This window comes from Hyla sarda, chromosome 13 (assembly GCF_029499605.1).
Source record: "Hyla sarda isolate aHylSar1 chromosome 13, aHylSar1.hap1, whole genome shotgun sequence".
NCBI classification, from domain to species: Eukaryota; Metazoa; Chordata; class Amphibia; order Anura; family Hylidae; genus Hyla; species Hyla sarda.
Window position 1 is genome coordinate 5,650,062 of NC_079201.1, and position 13,042 is coordinate 5,663,103.

At 37.7% G+C, this 13,042-nt stretch overlaps 1 protein-coding gene across 3 annotated transcripts in view; it reads left to right on the forward strand.

Annotated features, from left to right (window-relative positions):
* LOC130297600 (protoheme IX farnesyltransferase, mitochondrial) overlaps nucleotides 1-13,042 on the forward strand; it is a 492,900-nt gene that overhangs the window by 15,998 nt on the left and 463,860 nt on the right. Inside the window, exon 2 of one of the 3 annotated variants that reach the window (XM_056550253.1) lies at nucleotides 7,435-7,551. The exons of the other annotated variants lie outside the window; for them this stretch is intronic. The gene's annotated coding sequence lies outside the window, so the exon portion shown is untranslated. The remainder of the gene's footprint in view (nucleotides 1-7,434; nucleotides 7,552-13,042) is intronic. 3 annotated transcript variants of the gene reach the window in all.

Below are 13,042 nucleotides of genomic sequence, written 5' to 3' on the forward strand. Positions count from 1 at the left end.
CACATACTATTATCCATATGCTTAGAAGCTCCCGACCGGCTTATTGAACAGACAGGAGAATAAACCTGTTTATTTGTATGACATTACGGAGCGGCTCTGTCAGTGTAAATCGATGGTGAAGGGACGACGACAAGGGACTCAGTCAGAAGTGATTGTAAACATGTGTTTGGTAAAATCTCAGATATCATAAGATCTAACGTTTGTGACCACAGGAGACAAGAACAGGGATCTTATACACATATCCATGGTGGCATTGGTCTGCAATCACACAACACGACATAGAACGGCTGCTGCATCTCAAAGCAATGCTAATCTGCTTCTACAAACAAGTGCGACTTATAATCAGGCCGGAGCAGCCGGAACGTAATAGTCACTGTCTTGTTTACTGAAACAAATTACTGCAGAAATGTTTTTCTGCGGCTTCTAAGCAGCCACCAAAATCAAGTAAAGATGAACGATTTAAGTTGTCTACTGTGCGCACAAGTATGCTTTGATGAAATCATTAAATGACCCCGCTACTGGGGCTGGAGGAGGCCGAGATCGGAGGCAGACCCTTCATGTCTATGATTACAGCAAAGACATCATGTTCTCGGTGTATGTGAATGGACTCCTTTATACAGTGCTATAACCAAGCTAACCGGGGCCCATGTCTGTAATAGTGTGATCATCAACATAAGTCATACCTGTATACAGTATATACCGTACCCAGGCCTCAAATACTTCAACCAAAAACAGATGTACAATGGATATTCGGTAAAAATATAGTATTTAATAACACATATAAAATAGGTCAAATATAAGCATTCAAATACCCAATATTACCATCATTAAGAATATGTGTAATGATGTAAAGAATAGATACTGCAGTGCAAGGAGATGCTGGAGAATAATATATTCATTTGAATAGCCGATCCTAAATTAAAATAAAGAGGAGAAAGGATCACATGCATGCCAATGGTAAATCGCTCACCAACGTGCCAATCTGCATTAATGGCACATAATAGTGCTCATAGCTGGAAAGTCCTGGTCCCGGTGTTACATCACTCCAGACCTTATTTTGATTTAGGATCGGCTATTCAAACTAATATAATATTCTCCAGCATCTCTTCGCGCCAATACCAAATATGTTATTTTTTATTTATTTACAGGTGTTTGTATGGAAAAATGGGGTGGGGTTTAAACTTTTATTATTATTATTATTATTATGTATTTATTTTATTAATATTATTTATAAAAATGTTTACAGGTTATTAATCCCTTAGGGGACTTTAAGAAGGAATCAAATTCCTCATACATATCAATGGAGTTCCATAGAACTCCATTGGTCTATATGATCTGTCCTCTTTTGGTTGGGCCTGCTCCAGGTAGGCTCAATGAAATGCACATCTATTGGGCAGCCATGTATGAAGAGGTAAGCCCTCCGTCTACCTCCACAGTGGATCACTCCTCCCACCCGCAATTGCACTGCAGGTGGACGATCCACCCCACTGGACCACCAGGGATGGTTAAAAGGTCCCTTTAGTCGCCGCTGTCAATTTTGACAGCAGCTATATAAGGGGTTAGCAGCTATATAAGGGGTTAATAGTTGGCAGCGGCGATCGGCTTGTCAGTCTGAAGCAAGGCTAAATGTCAGCAAAATTCACCTGCCCGGCACCCCAAACTGCATGTCCTGGCATCTGGCAATAGGATTTCCATATCCCTGGTACAAATCCACTATTATGGTGGTGGAACGCCCATCACTGAAATTCCATAGTGTGCAATGTGCAGCGGAATCCCATTGCCAGCAATGGGATTCTGCTGCACCAGAATTTCCGACCGAAACTCCTAAGCGGAATTCTGGTCGGAAATTCCATAGTGTGAACCTAGCCTTTCTAAATCCAGCACAGTGAAAATAGGTCGAGCTTTTATGTGTGTGATGTATGAAACGGCCGCACATAGACATTTATCATTGTGTGTCTTTTGGAGTACTTTATTTTTGCTTAGATTTTGCTTACACGCGACATATTTATCATAATATCGCATGGGGTTTATAAGTTTGGTGCACGGAAGCAAAAAAACATGAAATCACTTCAGAACACCACATTGTAAGATTACTCCTCCGCAACTTTTTACCCCATTGTGCAAAAAATGTGCGACTTTTTTAAAATGCTCTCCACAGCCAGTTTTGTAAATCAGGTCTAGGCTGGTGTAGACTGGTAACAAATTTAGGGCTTTGCGACAAACTTGCGACTTTTATAAAGAAAAGCCACATTTTATAAGCAACCACTGCAAAGTGAAAAACCAAAAGGGCTTACCAAAACCATTTTAGTCAAAACCACTTTAGCAAAAACTTCGCACAAATTTTCTCCACCAAAAAAGGCCCTAAACCTGTTAATAAAATCACTGATATCGGAGTGACGGCAGAATATGCCAGCACTAGGACCGCTCGGAAATGTGGCGTCTCGTAGACGGCAGTGCATTTCCTTGCAGAATCTGCAAAAACATTGAACATGTTCAATCAGCAACAGAGTAAACAGAGCAGCAGCATCTTGACTTGGCTGCTGCAGAACGTCCATGAAGATTATTTCACAAAGATATGTTTACATTCATCATCTATTGATGTACAAGAAATGAACAGCTCTTCCTCTATATGAAATACTGACATCAAATTCTAAGATAATCACTGTAATCCAAGAAAGAATAAGATGTTATCTGTAAATTACAAACAGCAGGCAATGCATAGTGTGTGTGTACACAGTATGATACAATGTATAACTTTGTTTCTTATAGGGGATTGGTTACACAATAGGTGAACATCCACCATGGGATAAAATTGTTCTTGTCACTCACATAATAGGGCAGCAAAGGGGTGTAAAGGGGCTACCAAGCCTGTGTGTCCACTGCAGAAGACCAAAGCTGGGATCCGTTTTTGTCATGGAGTATATGGCAGAAAGAAAGCACTAGTAATTCTGATGCTGACACAAACTCTGATGCTGTGGTGGCTTAGTACGGGAGGTGTTACCCCTTACCCTTGATGCCCTGTCCGGCAGCCTCCCTTCAGTGTTCCCTGGGCTCCCTTGTACTTGTTTCGCCTCTGTACATATGTTCTGCATTGTAATATATTATAAAATGTCTTGTTGCTTTAAGAGTTGTACCATGTGATATGTCATGTGATTGTTACCCAGGAGGTACCAGTGACCAGGTGACCCAAAGAGTGACCTATGGGCTCCCTGCTAGACTCCCCCATATAAGCCCTGGGTGGAGCAAACTCTCGTTCTATTTTTGCTCTTCTCTCTTTGGAGATAAGTCTTTGCTGAGGTCACTTGTGCCTAGTGTGGAGGCCTCAAAGTCAAGTCCTGCAGCCACCGTCAAATGCAAGCAAGCTACAGTCATAGCTTTGTCAGTCTTCAGTCAAGTCAGTCCCTGTCATCTGTCAAATCAGCGTGGTCTGCATTACATTGTCCAGTCCTATTAAAAGTCCCAGCAAGCCCTTAAGGTCTCTGAGTCACTGGTCACCTCCTTGGGCCCTGGCTGACCTGTATAGACTTTACCCTCTGTCTACCCTCGGTAAAGCTACCATTATCCATAACTTGGCGTCGGAGTCATTATTGCCCTTGTGCCTAGCCCAGGATCTAGCGGTATACCTTCAGGTGGTATCGAAGATAAACCACACCCTGGAGTCACGAATACAAGGGGTTAATACCATCTGCCCCTAGAGTAACAACATCTGCCCTCATCACACCCCGTTACCAAAAATCTTTTATCCTTTAGTGAAACTACACTGAAAGTGTTATTTATTCATTAATAAAAACATAAAATCAAATAAAATCCAGTAACGCATTTCAGGGGCTTAGCCGCGTTCCAAAAAGATTATGGCAGCGCTAGTTTCTAGGTACTAGTGTCTTCTTTCTTCCGTATACTCCATAATGGGCTCTTAGTGGCCACTTGTCTTCTTTACCTTCCTAACACAACATGACACTTCCTAGTGAACAGGTCACTGCTTCCCACAAGATCAGCATACTCTTCTCATTAAATACTCTGTGCTCCTGTGGGGTAAGCTTACTTACTCTGCTGCAATCTGCATACATAGTGCGATCACTGATGCAACTCAAAAATGTAATTCTACATTGGCTTAAAATTAAAGCTTAGAAGTACGAGTTCTTTGTTGTGAGGTATAACCATCCTGGTTACAGGGTCATTCAGGTGACACCACTTTATAATTATTTCTCATGCTGAGGATGTTGTATGATGAGGGCAGAGGTTGTTACCCTAGGGGCAGATTGCATTAACTCCTTGTATTAGTGATACCAGGGCATGGTTTAACCTTGATATACCTCTGGATCCTAGGCTAATGACTCTGACGCCAAGTTACGGAACAACCGCAGATTTACTGAGGTAGACAGGTGTACTAGTCTTGACAGCTCAGTTAGGCTATAGGTCACATGGTCACTGGTACCTTTCTGGTTACAACACATGACAACAGTATTTAAAGGCACATAACAATATATACACATTACATTGGATAACATAAGTGCTTATTAGCTATTTAGGGAACATAGATGAAAGGGGAGCCAAGGGGTCACTGAAATAGAGTCCACCTGACAGGGCAGTAATAGTACAGGGGTGCAACTCCTGTACTGGGCCACCACAGTTACTTCTATAGTCCCTGTACGGTCCAGGTAGGATCCAGCTTGTGATAATTGCTGATATTTCCCATCCCCTTTCCAGCCTGCTAATCAGACCCGGCAGCTTCATTGGCAATCAATTTTATTTTGCCATCTGCAAAAACTGACAGGTTCCCGGCTCCGGCAGCTTGTCAGGGGATTGAAGACACCTAAACGTCCTTTTTACCGCATCCAGTGCACAGATGTTTGGAGTTTTATATCTTATTACTCTCAATATTTCATCATCCAGGAAAATATTTGATCACAGCTTCTGACACTTTCATTCTAGTCTTTCTTTTGCTTGGAAACTTCTTAGGTGGAATGTAGAACTGAGTTTTTTCATGCCTATTACAAATGTCATGAAATATTAACTTTATTTTAAAATGTAAAGATATTTAGTATTTTTATGCAGAATTGCAAGTTAAATTGTAAATACATTTTTTACACAGTTTGCTAAATACCCATCATGCCTCTAGAAAGAGCTAAAACTTTCATTATTTTTACCCAGAGAATTAAGAATAAAATAAGGTTTGGTTTCCACACAGCACTATCACTGACCAAAGTGACACAACAGCGTCAGTTAGCTACCTTAAACCAAAAACAATCCACAATTGGGCTAAAAACATACCACTTTATTCTGAATATCATTAAAACCCTATTACATCAATTATCAAAATTCTTAGAAAATTACTTTTGAGGTAAGCTTATCAACACAAGTAAACCAACAGTTCTCCTGATATGAACACCCGTAAATCCCAACGCGTTTTCCCTTGTATCGTATGTTACACAGTGGTTCATCAGGGGATCACATACAAAATAATATACAGGAAGGGGGAAATACATTGACAAACAGCAATGCGTACATAAAATAATATAGATCGACAACAAGGTGTTAGAAATAAACACAAGACGAATGTCAAGATTACACATAGATATAATTATGGACATATTGCTTGGAGTGTCTTAAAATGGATGGCTGTTGGTCCTCCCAACAGTAAATGGACTAGCATACGATATCAAGGGGGGATGAAAACAGGCAGAATCGCCAGATAAGCAGTATTCTTCTCAAATAGGAGTGTCTAGATATATAGATATTCCCTCAAAATAGATGGCTGCTTTTTAACCAGATAAATAACTCATACTACTAGTCACAAGAAGTAGATGACCCAAATAGCACACATTCCATCGACAAAAATGTCCCTGTGTCTCTAGGCAGTTCACAGGCAGTCCACAAAAACGTCTGGAGATGTCCCCCTTTGCTATAATCCCACCATATAGGTCTCCAGTCCTGTATTCATATGAATATTGCACGCTGCAGCTGCCGATTCCCTTGATATCGTATGCTAGTCCATTGACTGTTGGTAGGACCAACAGCTGTCCAGTTCAAGACACTCCAAGCAATATGTCCATAATTATATCTATGTGATTCGTATGAAATGCTAAGTGTAATCTTGACATTTGTCTTGTGATTATTTCTAACACCTTGTTGTCACTCCGTATTGTTCGTTATTTCGTGTATGCATTGCTGATTGTCAATGTATTTCCCCCTTCCTGTATATTATTCTTTATGTCATTCCCTGATGAACTGCTGTATAACATAAGATACATGGGGAAACGCGTTGGGATTTACGGGTGTTCATATAAGGAGAACTGATGGTTTACTCATGTTGATAAGCCTACCTCAAGAGTAATTTTCTATAAATTTTGATAATTGATGTAATAGGGTTTTTAATAATATTTAGGTTTCCACAAAGGTTTTTTTTTCTGGCGCTTTTTGGAAAACTGCCACTGCAGTTTTTGAGCAAAGGCCAGAAGTGTATTCAAAAGGAATGGGAAATATAAAGTAAGAACTTATCCTTCTCCTACCTACTGGCTCAAAAACTGCAGAGTCAGTTTTCAAAAACATGCCAGAAAAAACCCTGTGTGGAAAGCTAGCCTTATACTGTCCCCTGTGTACAAAAATATAACTGCTATAATACTGCCCCCGTGTACAAGAATAGGAGTTGGAGTGTAAAATGGTCATTGCTCAGTTTATGTGTGCCTGAACCAGGGCTGTGGAGTCGGTAGATAAATGTTCCGACTCCACAGTTTTTTGTACTTCCGACTCTGACTCCCCGACTCCGACTCCTCTTTATTAATATGCAAATGTATTTATAAACACTTACAGTTGAATCCAAGAAGCTGTTCCACCAAGTTCTTCTAAGCTCTTCTAGCAGAGAGAGGTAGTTGGGCAGAAGCTGCTGCCTTCTCCTTTTTGTGTGCTGATCTGCTGCTGAAGAGAGGGCAGTGGAAGGATCCAGGAAGGGGCATTTATTATAAAACATGATTTCCCTGGTAGAATCCCATAGTCATGTTTAAAGTTTAAGCTAACAATCGGAGTTTACAAGTTTTTATAGTCTTAGCTGAATGGCAGCAGTTTTTCCAATGGTTTACAGCTTCAGTCTTGAACTATTGACCCTCCATTCCCTTCACTTATACAAGTGTCTCAAGTCCTGCAAAAAACATATTTACTTAATCCCTTATCAGTGAGAGGCTAGGTTACCCATGGGTTCCCTGTAACAGCTGAACACAACACTATGGAATGTATTGCCGCTCCTAATTGTGTGTTGCGTGCCATGTAGTGAAGCACATGAAAAGCTTCTTCACGGTCACTTAACGTGTTTGTTTTGCGGTTACGTAAGGCACTGCATGCATTGGTCTTTATTCTTACAGTAGAGAAGTCATTAATTATAACTTTTTGTAAATTGGGACATTTAAACTTGCTTTTTTTTTTATTCCAATCTAAATTTAGTAGGAGTCGGACTCCTCCTAAATTTCATCCGACTCCTCGACTCCGACTCCACAGCCCTGGCCTGAACGCTGTAGACATCCCCCACTTTGGATGCATGAAGGCCATTGCATGCAGTTGGTGAGTTGCCACATTCTGAAGGTGTACAAGAATATAACTACTAATACTGCTCCTATATACAAGAATATAACTACTATAAAACTGTCCCCTATATACAAGATTATAACTATTATAATACTGACTACTATATACAAGAAAATATCTACTATAATACTGCTCCTATATTCAAGAATATAACTACTATAATACTGCTCCTATATACAAGAATTTAACTACTATAATACTGTCTCCTATATACAAGAAAATATCTACTATAATACTGCTCCTATATTCAAGAATATAACTACTATAATACTGCTCCTATATACAAGAATTTAACTACTATAATACTGTCTCCTATATACAAGAATATAACTACTATAATACTGCCCCCTATATATAAGAATATAACTACTATAATACTGCCTTCTATATACAAGAATATAACTACTATAATACTGCTCCTATATACAAGAATATATCTACTATAATACTGCTCCTATATACAAGAATATAACTACTATAATACTGCCCCTATATACAAGAATATAACTACTATAATACTGCTCCTATATACAAGAATATAACTACTATAATACTGCCCCAATATACAAGAATATAACTACTATAATACTGCCCCTATATACAAGAATATAACTACTATAATACTGCCCCCTATATACAAGAATATATCTACTATAATACTGCTCCTATATACAAGAATATAACTACTATAATACTGCCCCTATATACAAGAATATAACTACTATAATACTGCTCCTATATACAAGAATATAACTACTATAATACTGCTCCTATATACAAGAATATAACTACTATAATACTGCCTCCTATATACAAGAATATAACTACTATAATACTGCTCCTATATACAAGAATATAACTACTATAATACTGCTCCTATATACAAGAATATAACTACTATTATACTGCTCCTATATACAAGAATATAACTACTATAATAATGCTCCTATATACAAGAATATAACTACTATAATACTGCTCCTATATACAAGAATATAACTACTATAATAATGCTCCTATATACAAGAATATAACTACTATAATACTGCCTCCTATATACAAGAATATAACTACTATAATACTGCTCCTATATACAAGAATATAACTACTATAATACTGCTCCTATATACAAGAATATAACTACTATTATACTGCTCCTATATACAAGAATATAACTACTATAATACTGCTCCTATATACAAGAATATAACTACTATAATAATGCTCCTATATACAAGAATATAACTACTATAATACTGCTCCTATATACAAGAATATAACTACTATAATACTGCCTCCTATATACAAGAATATAACTACTATAATACTGCTCTATATACAAGGATATAACTACTATAATACTGCTCCCTATATACAAGAATATTACTACTATAATACTGCCTCCTATGTACAAGAATATAACTACTATAATACTGCTCCTATGTACAAGAATATAACTACTATAATACTGCTCCTATATACAAGAATATAACTACTATAATACTTTTCCTATATACAAGAATATAACTACTACAATACTGCTCCTATATATAAGAATATAACTACTATAATACTGTCTCCTATATACAAGAATATAACTACTATAATACTGCTCCTATATACAAGAATATAACTACTATAATACTGCTCCTATGTACAAGAATATAACTACTATAATACTGCCCCTATATACAAGAATATAACTACTATAATACTGCTCCTATGTACAAGGATATAACTACTATAATACTGCTCCTATATACAAGAATATAACTACTATAATACTGCTCCTATATACAAGAATATAACTACTATAATACTGCTCCTATATACAAGAATATAACTACTATCATACTGTCTCCTATATACAAGAATATAACTACTATAATACTGCTCTATATACAAGGATATAACTACTATAATACTGCCTCCTATATACAAGAATATAACTACTATAATACTACTCCTATATACAAGAATATCACTACTATAATACTGCTCCTATATACAAGGAGCTAACGGCAGTGTGAAAGAAGCCTAATATGCATTCTTCTATATGTTGGAAATAACTCTGACCCCTCCATAGCAAGAGGCCTACTGTGTCCAGTAATGAGACTAATCCTCCAGTATCCCAGCATGCCACATTTAAAAAATACTCAATCTGCATTGCGAGAAAAATTTCAACAACCAAAACTCCTGGCTGTCTTCCTTTAATTCTTCCTTTATGATCTCATTTAGGTTAAACATTTTAAGCCAGAAAAGTTTAGCTGCACAATATTTTTCTCTTTCCAGCCCTGGAGCTACCGATTCAGCCTTCGAAATTCATCAGTTGTTAATTTAGCGGTGGGGACAGTGCAGCATGTAATATACTTTCATAAGCTCCTAATCACGGTCTATTTATACAGATCCATCACGCTCCCCACTCAGCGCCATATGGGACGGAACTCAAACACGATACGTCCTACCAGACAGAAAACAACGCTTTTGAAAATTGAAGGGTTTCTTTTATATCGACCCATTATGGAGTCATTATACGTCAAGACATTATGATTTTATATTTCATGTTGCTAAAGATACCTGTTTTATGGCATCAGAATTGAAGCCACATTGAAGTTTGTCTAAGAATTTGCTCTCTCCTCTGGCAACACGATAAACATCTCATCCTGTAGACGGCAGACATATGTACCACATATGGTTGTTATATGCGAGAGGGTGACCAATGCCAAGAAAGGCATGGCGATCAGAGAGATAATCACATAAATGAAGGAACAAAGAGAGAAAATGAGACAAAAGAGCCAAATGCAGACACTTAACTTTTTCACTTTATTTTTACATGTTTTTTTAGTTTTTTTTAAATCTCTGTGATAAGTTTCTTAATAAAGTATACTATTTATGTTGACTTTTTATTACAACTATGGGTCCAAGTATGTTTGGTGAGCTTAGTAATTGAAATAATTATAGCAGGGTCTTTCATTTGTACAAATTTACCAATAAGAATGTACATAGAGAAAGGGAGCATATAGCATAATCAAAATGGGCTCTTCCACAATGGAGGTAGATTGTTTGCGGTTTTCATATGCGGTTTTGCATGCGATGTGATTCTCTATTACAGTAGTTAAAGCGTGAGTTCTGAGCTGTCTCCTGCTTGTTCTACACACATTGGAGTGAAGAGATGCAGCTCAGGCTGGGTGATACATTTGCCGGAGTAGGGGTATGTTCACATAATTGAATTTCTGTGCGGAAATCCATATTCTGCAGAAGCAGAGTCCCATTGATATCAATGGGATTCCTCTGCGCTGTGCACACGCCAGATGTTTCTGTTGCGGAAATCCTGATTTTGGAGTCTGCAAAAAAAATAGACATGTCTATTCTTTCTGCAGAGTTCGCACGGAAATGGCGCATGAGATGGTGCATTTCAGAGCGCCTCCCTGCTGTCTGGGAAAGGTCCGCACGGAAATTTGACATGCAGACATTTTCCCATGTGAACATAGCATAAGTCTATGAAGCCCAGTGATTCAGTTGTTTATTGTCAAACTTATACGGGCCTTTACATAAGCTTTCATGAGCAGGTTGACCTTGCGTGCGCTACAGGTCTTCATTCTTTTGCGGTGTAGTGTGTTACCAATTGTTATCTTAGTGACTATGGTCCCAACTGCCTTGAGATCATTGACAAATCCTCCCTCATTCTAGGCTGATACTCAACATTTTCATGGTCAATGAAACTCCACGAGGGAAGATCTTGTATGAAGCCCCCGAAAGGGGGAGATTGACACTTTTTTTGTGTTTTTTTCTATTTGTGAATAATAGCACCAACTGTAAACTGGCATCCTTGGACAGCTAAAAATTAGGAGCACTCCCTTAAGAGGGTGTTCCTAATCTCAGTTTGTTACCTGGAAGCCAGAAATCTTGTTAATTGATAGAGTATCAATTACTTATTTGTATGTATGACCTATTTGAAGATTTTTTTTTTTGTTATTCTGTCTCTTACTGTTTAAATAAATGTACCATTAAAATTATAGACTGATCATTTCTTTGACAGGGGGCAAACATGCTAAATTAGCAAGGGATCCAACAATTTTTCCCTTCACTGTAGATAAAAGCTGTGTACTAACTAGGGTACATATGCCATAGATTTATAATCCAGGTTATAGAGAATATGCTTTCTTTAAATTTCCCATTCACAGGGTTGCACCATCCATAACAAAGGTCAAATTTTTTCCCCAAGCTGCACCATTTTGGAAAGTTCCACTTTTGTCTCATCTGTCCATAGAACATTTAGAGAGATCTACAGGTTACTGTATTTAAGGGATTGTTTACTTTTTCTCCCTGCACTGTAGACATTTACTCAGTTTGCTCAATAAAAGACTGTACAACTGTCTTGTTAGTTTAGATACAGTGAGACAAATTTATCAAGTGCCAGTCAACATTTGTGTTCTATTGTTCTATCAATGTAGACCATTGATTCATTCCCCCCATTGTGTTTTTCTATAATTGTGACTTCGAAAACAATCAGACCCAATTTTATTAGTAATCAATTCTAAAATCCAAAGACTTTCAAAGGGTTCACTTAGTTTTTCTCTCTGCATTGTGCTTGTTTACCTGTGCTCAATAATTGACATGAACAATACAACAGTTTCTGTGAATTAAGATAAGTGTTTGTCTATAATTGTGACTTAGAGAACAATCAGAGCTCATTTTATTCGTCATCAATGCTCAAATGAAATTAATTCAAAAGGTTTCCTTTACTTTTTCTTACAATGTATGCGCATATTCCCTTGTTCAGGTTGGGAAAAAGGAAAGCATTTCAATTTTTTAAAATGTTATGAAAAGGTATTGGTAATGGAGTTTTGGGGGCAGCTCAGTGAATACAGAAACACAGTACTTTTCTTAGGGTAGAGCCCCTTTAATTTCTCTCCTTAAAGCAACCATAAAAATAAGAAGGCTAAAAATAATAATAATACTATCCCAGAAAATATAGTGCAACAGCGGAAAATGTGGAAGAATTTGGGCTGACTTTTTTTTCCGATAAGACTTTGAAAAACTGGGTTACTTGGGTATAAAGCCTCTCTCTCCTCCTTTTAGTATTCCTCTGATAATCAGCTGTGGCAGAATGTATTTATTTTAAGCCTTCGTCTTGGGTGAAAAGCTTCTATTATTTTATTTTTTCCCTTTGCAAAGCTCATTAAAACGTACTCTGATCTCTCTTGCTGACAGTTTCTTCGATCCTGACAGAGAAATAATCTTTTTTCCGTGCATCCTTTGAGCGCGGTCGGAGTCTATAGATGCTGGACTGGAAGACATAGTGTGGTTTAGGTGAAACTGAGACATTTCTGGAATGTTACTTACCTCCGCTGACTCCTGAACAACTCAAGGGCAAGACTCTGAGATGAATGGTCTTCAGTTCTCATTGGTTCATTTCCTTAATTCAGCAGAAAAAAGACATTTCATTGTGTCTTGGCATCTACTA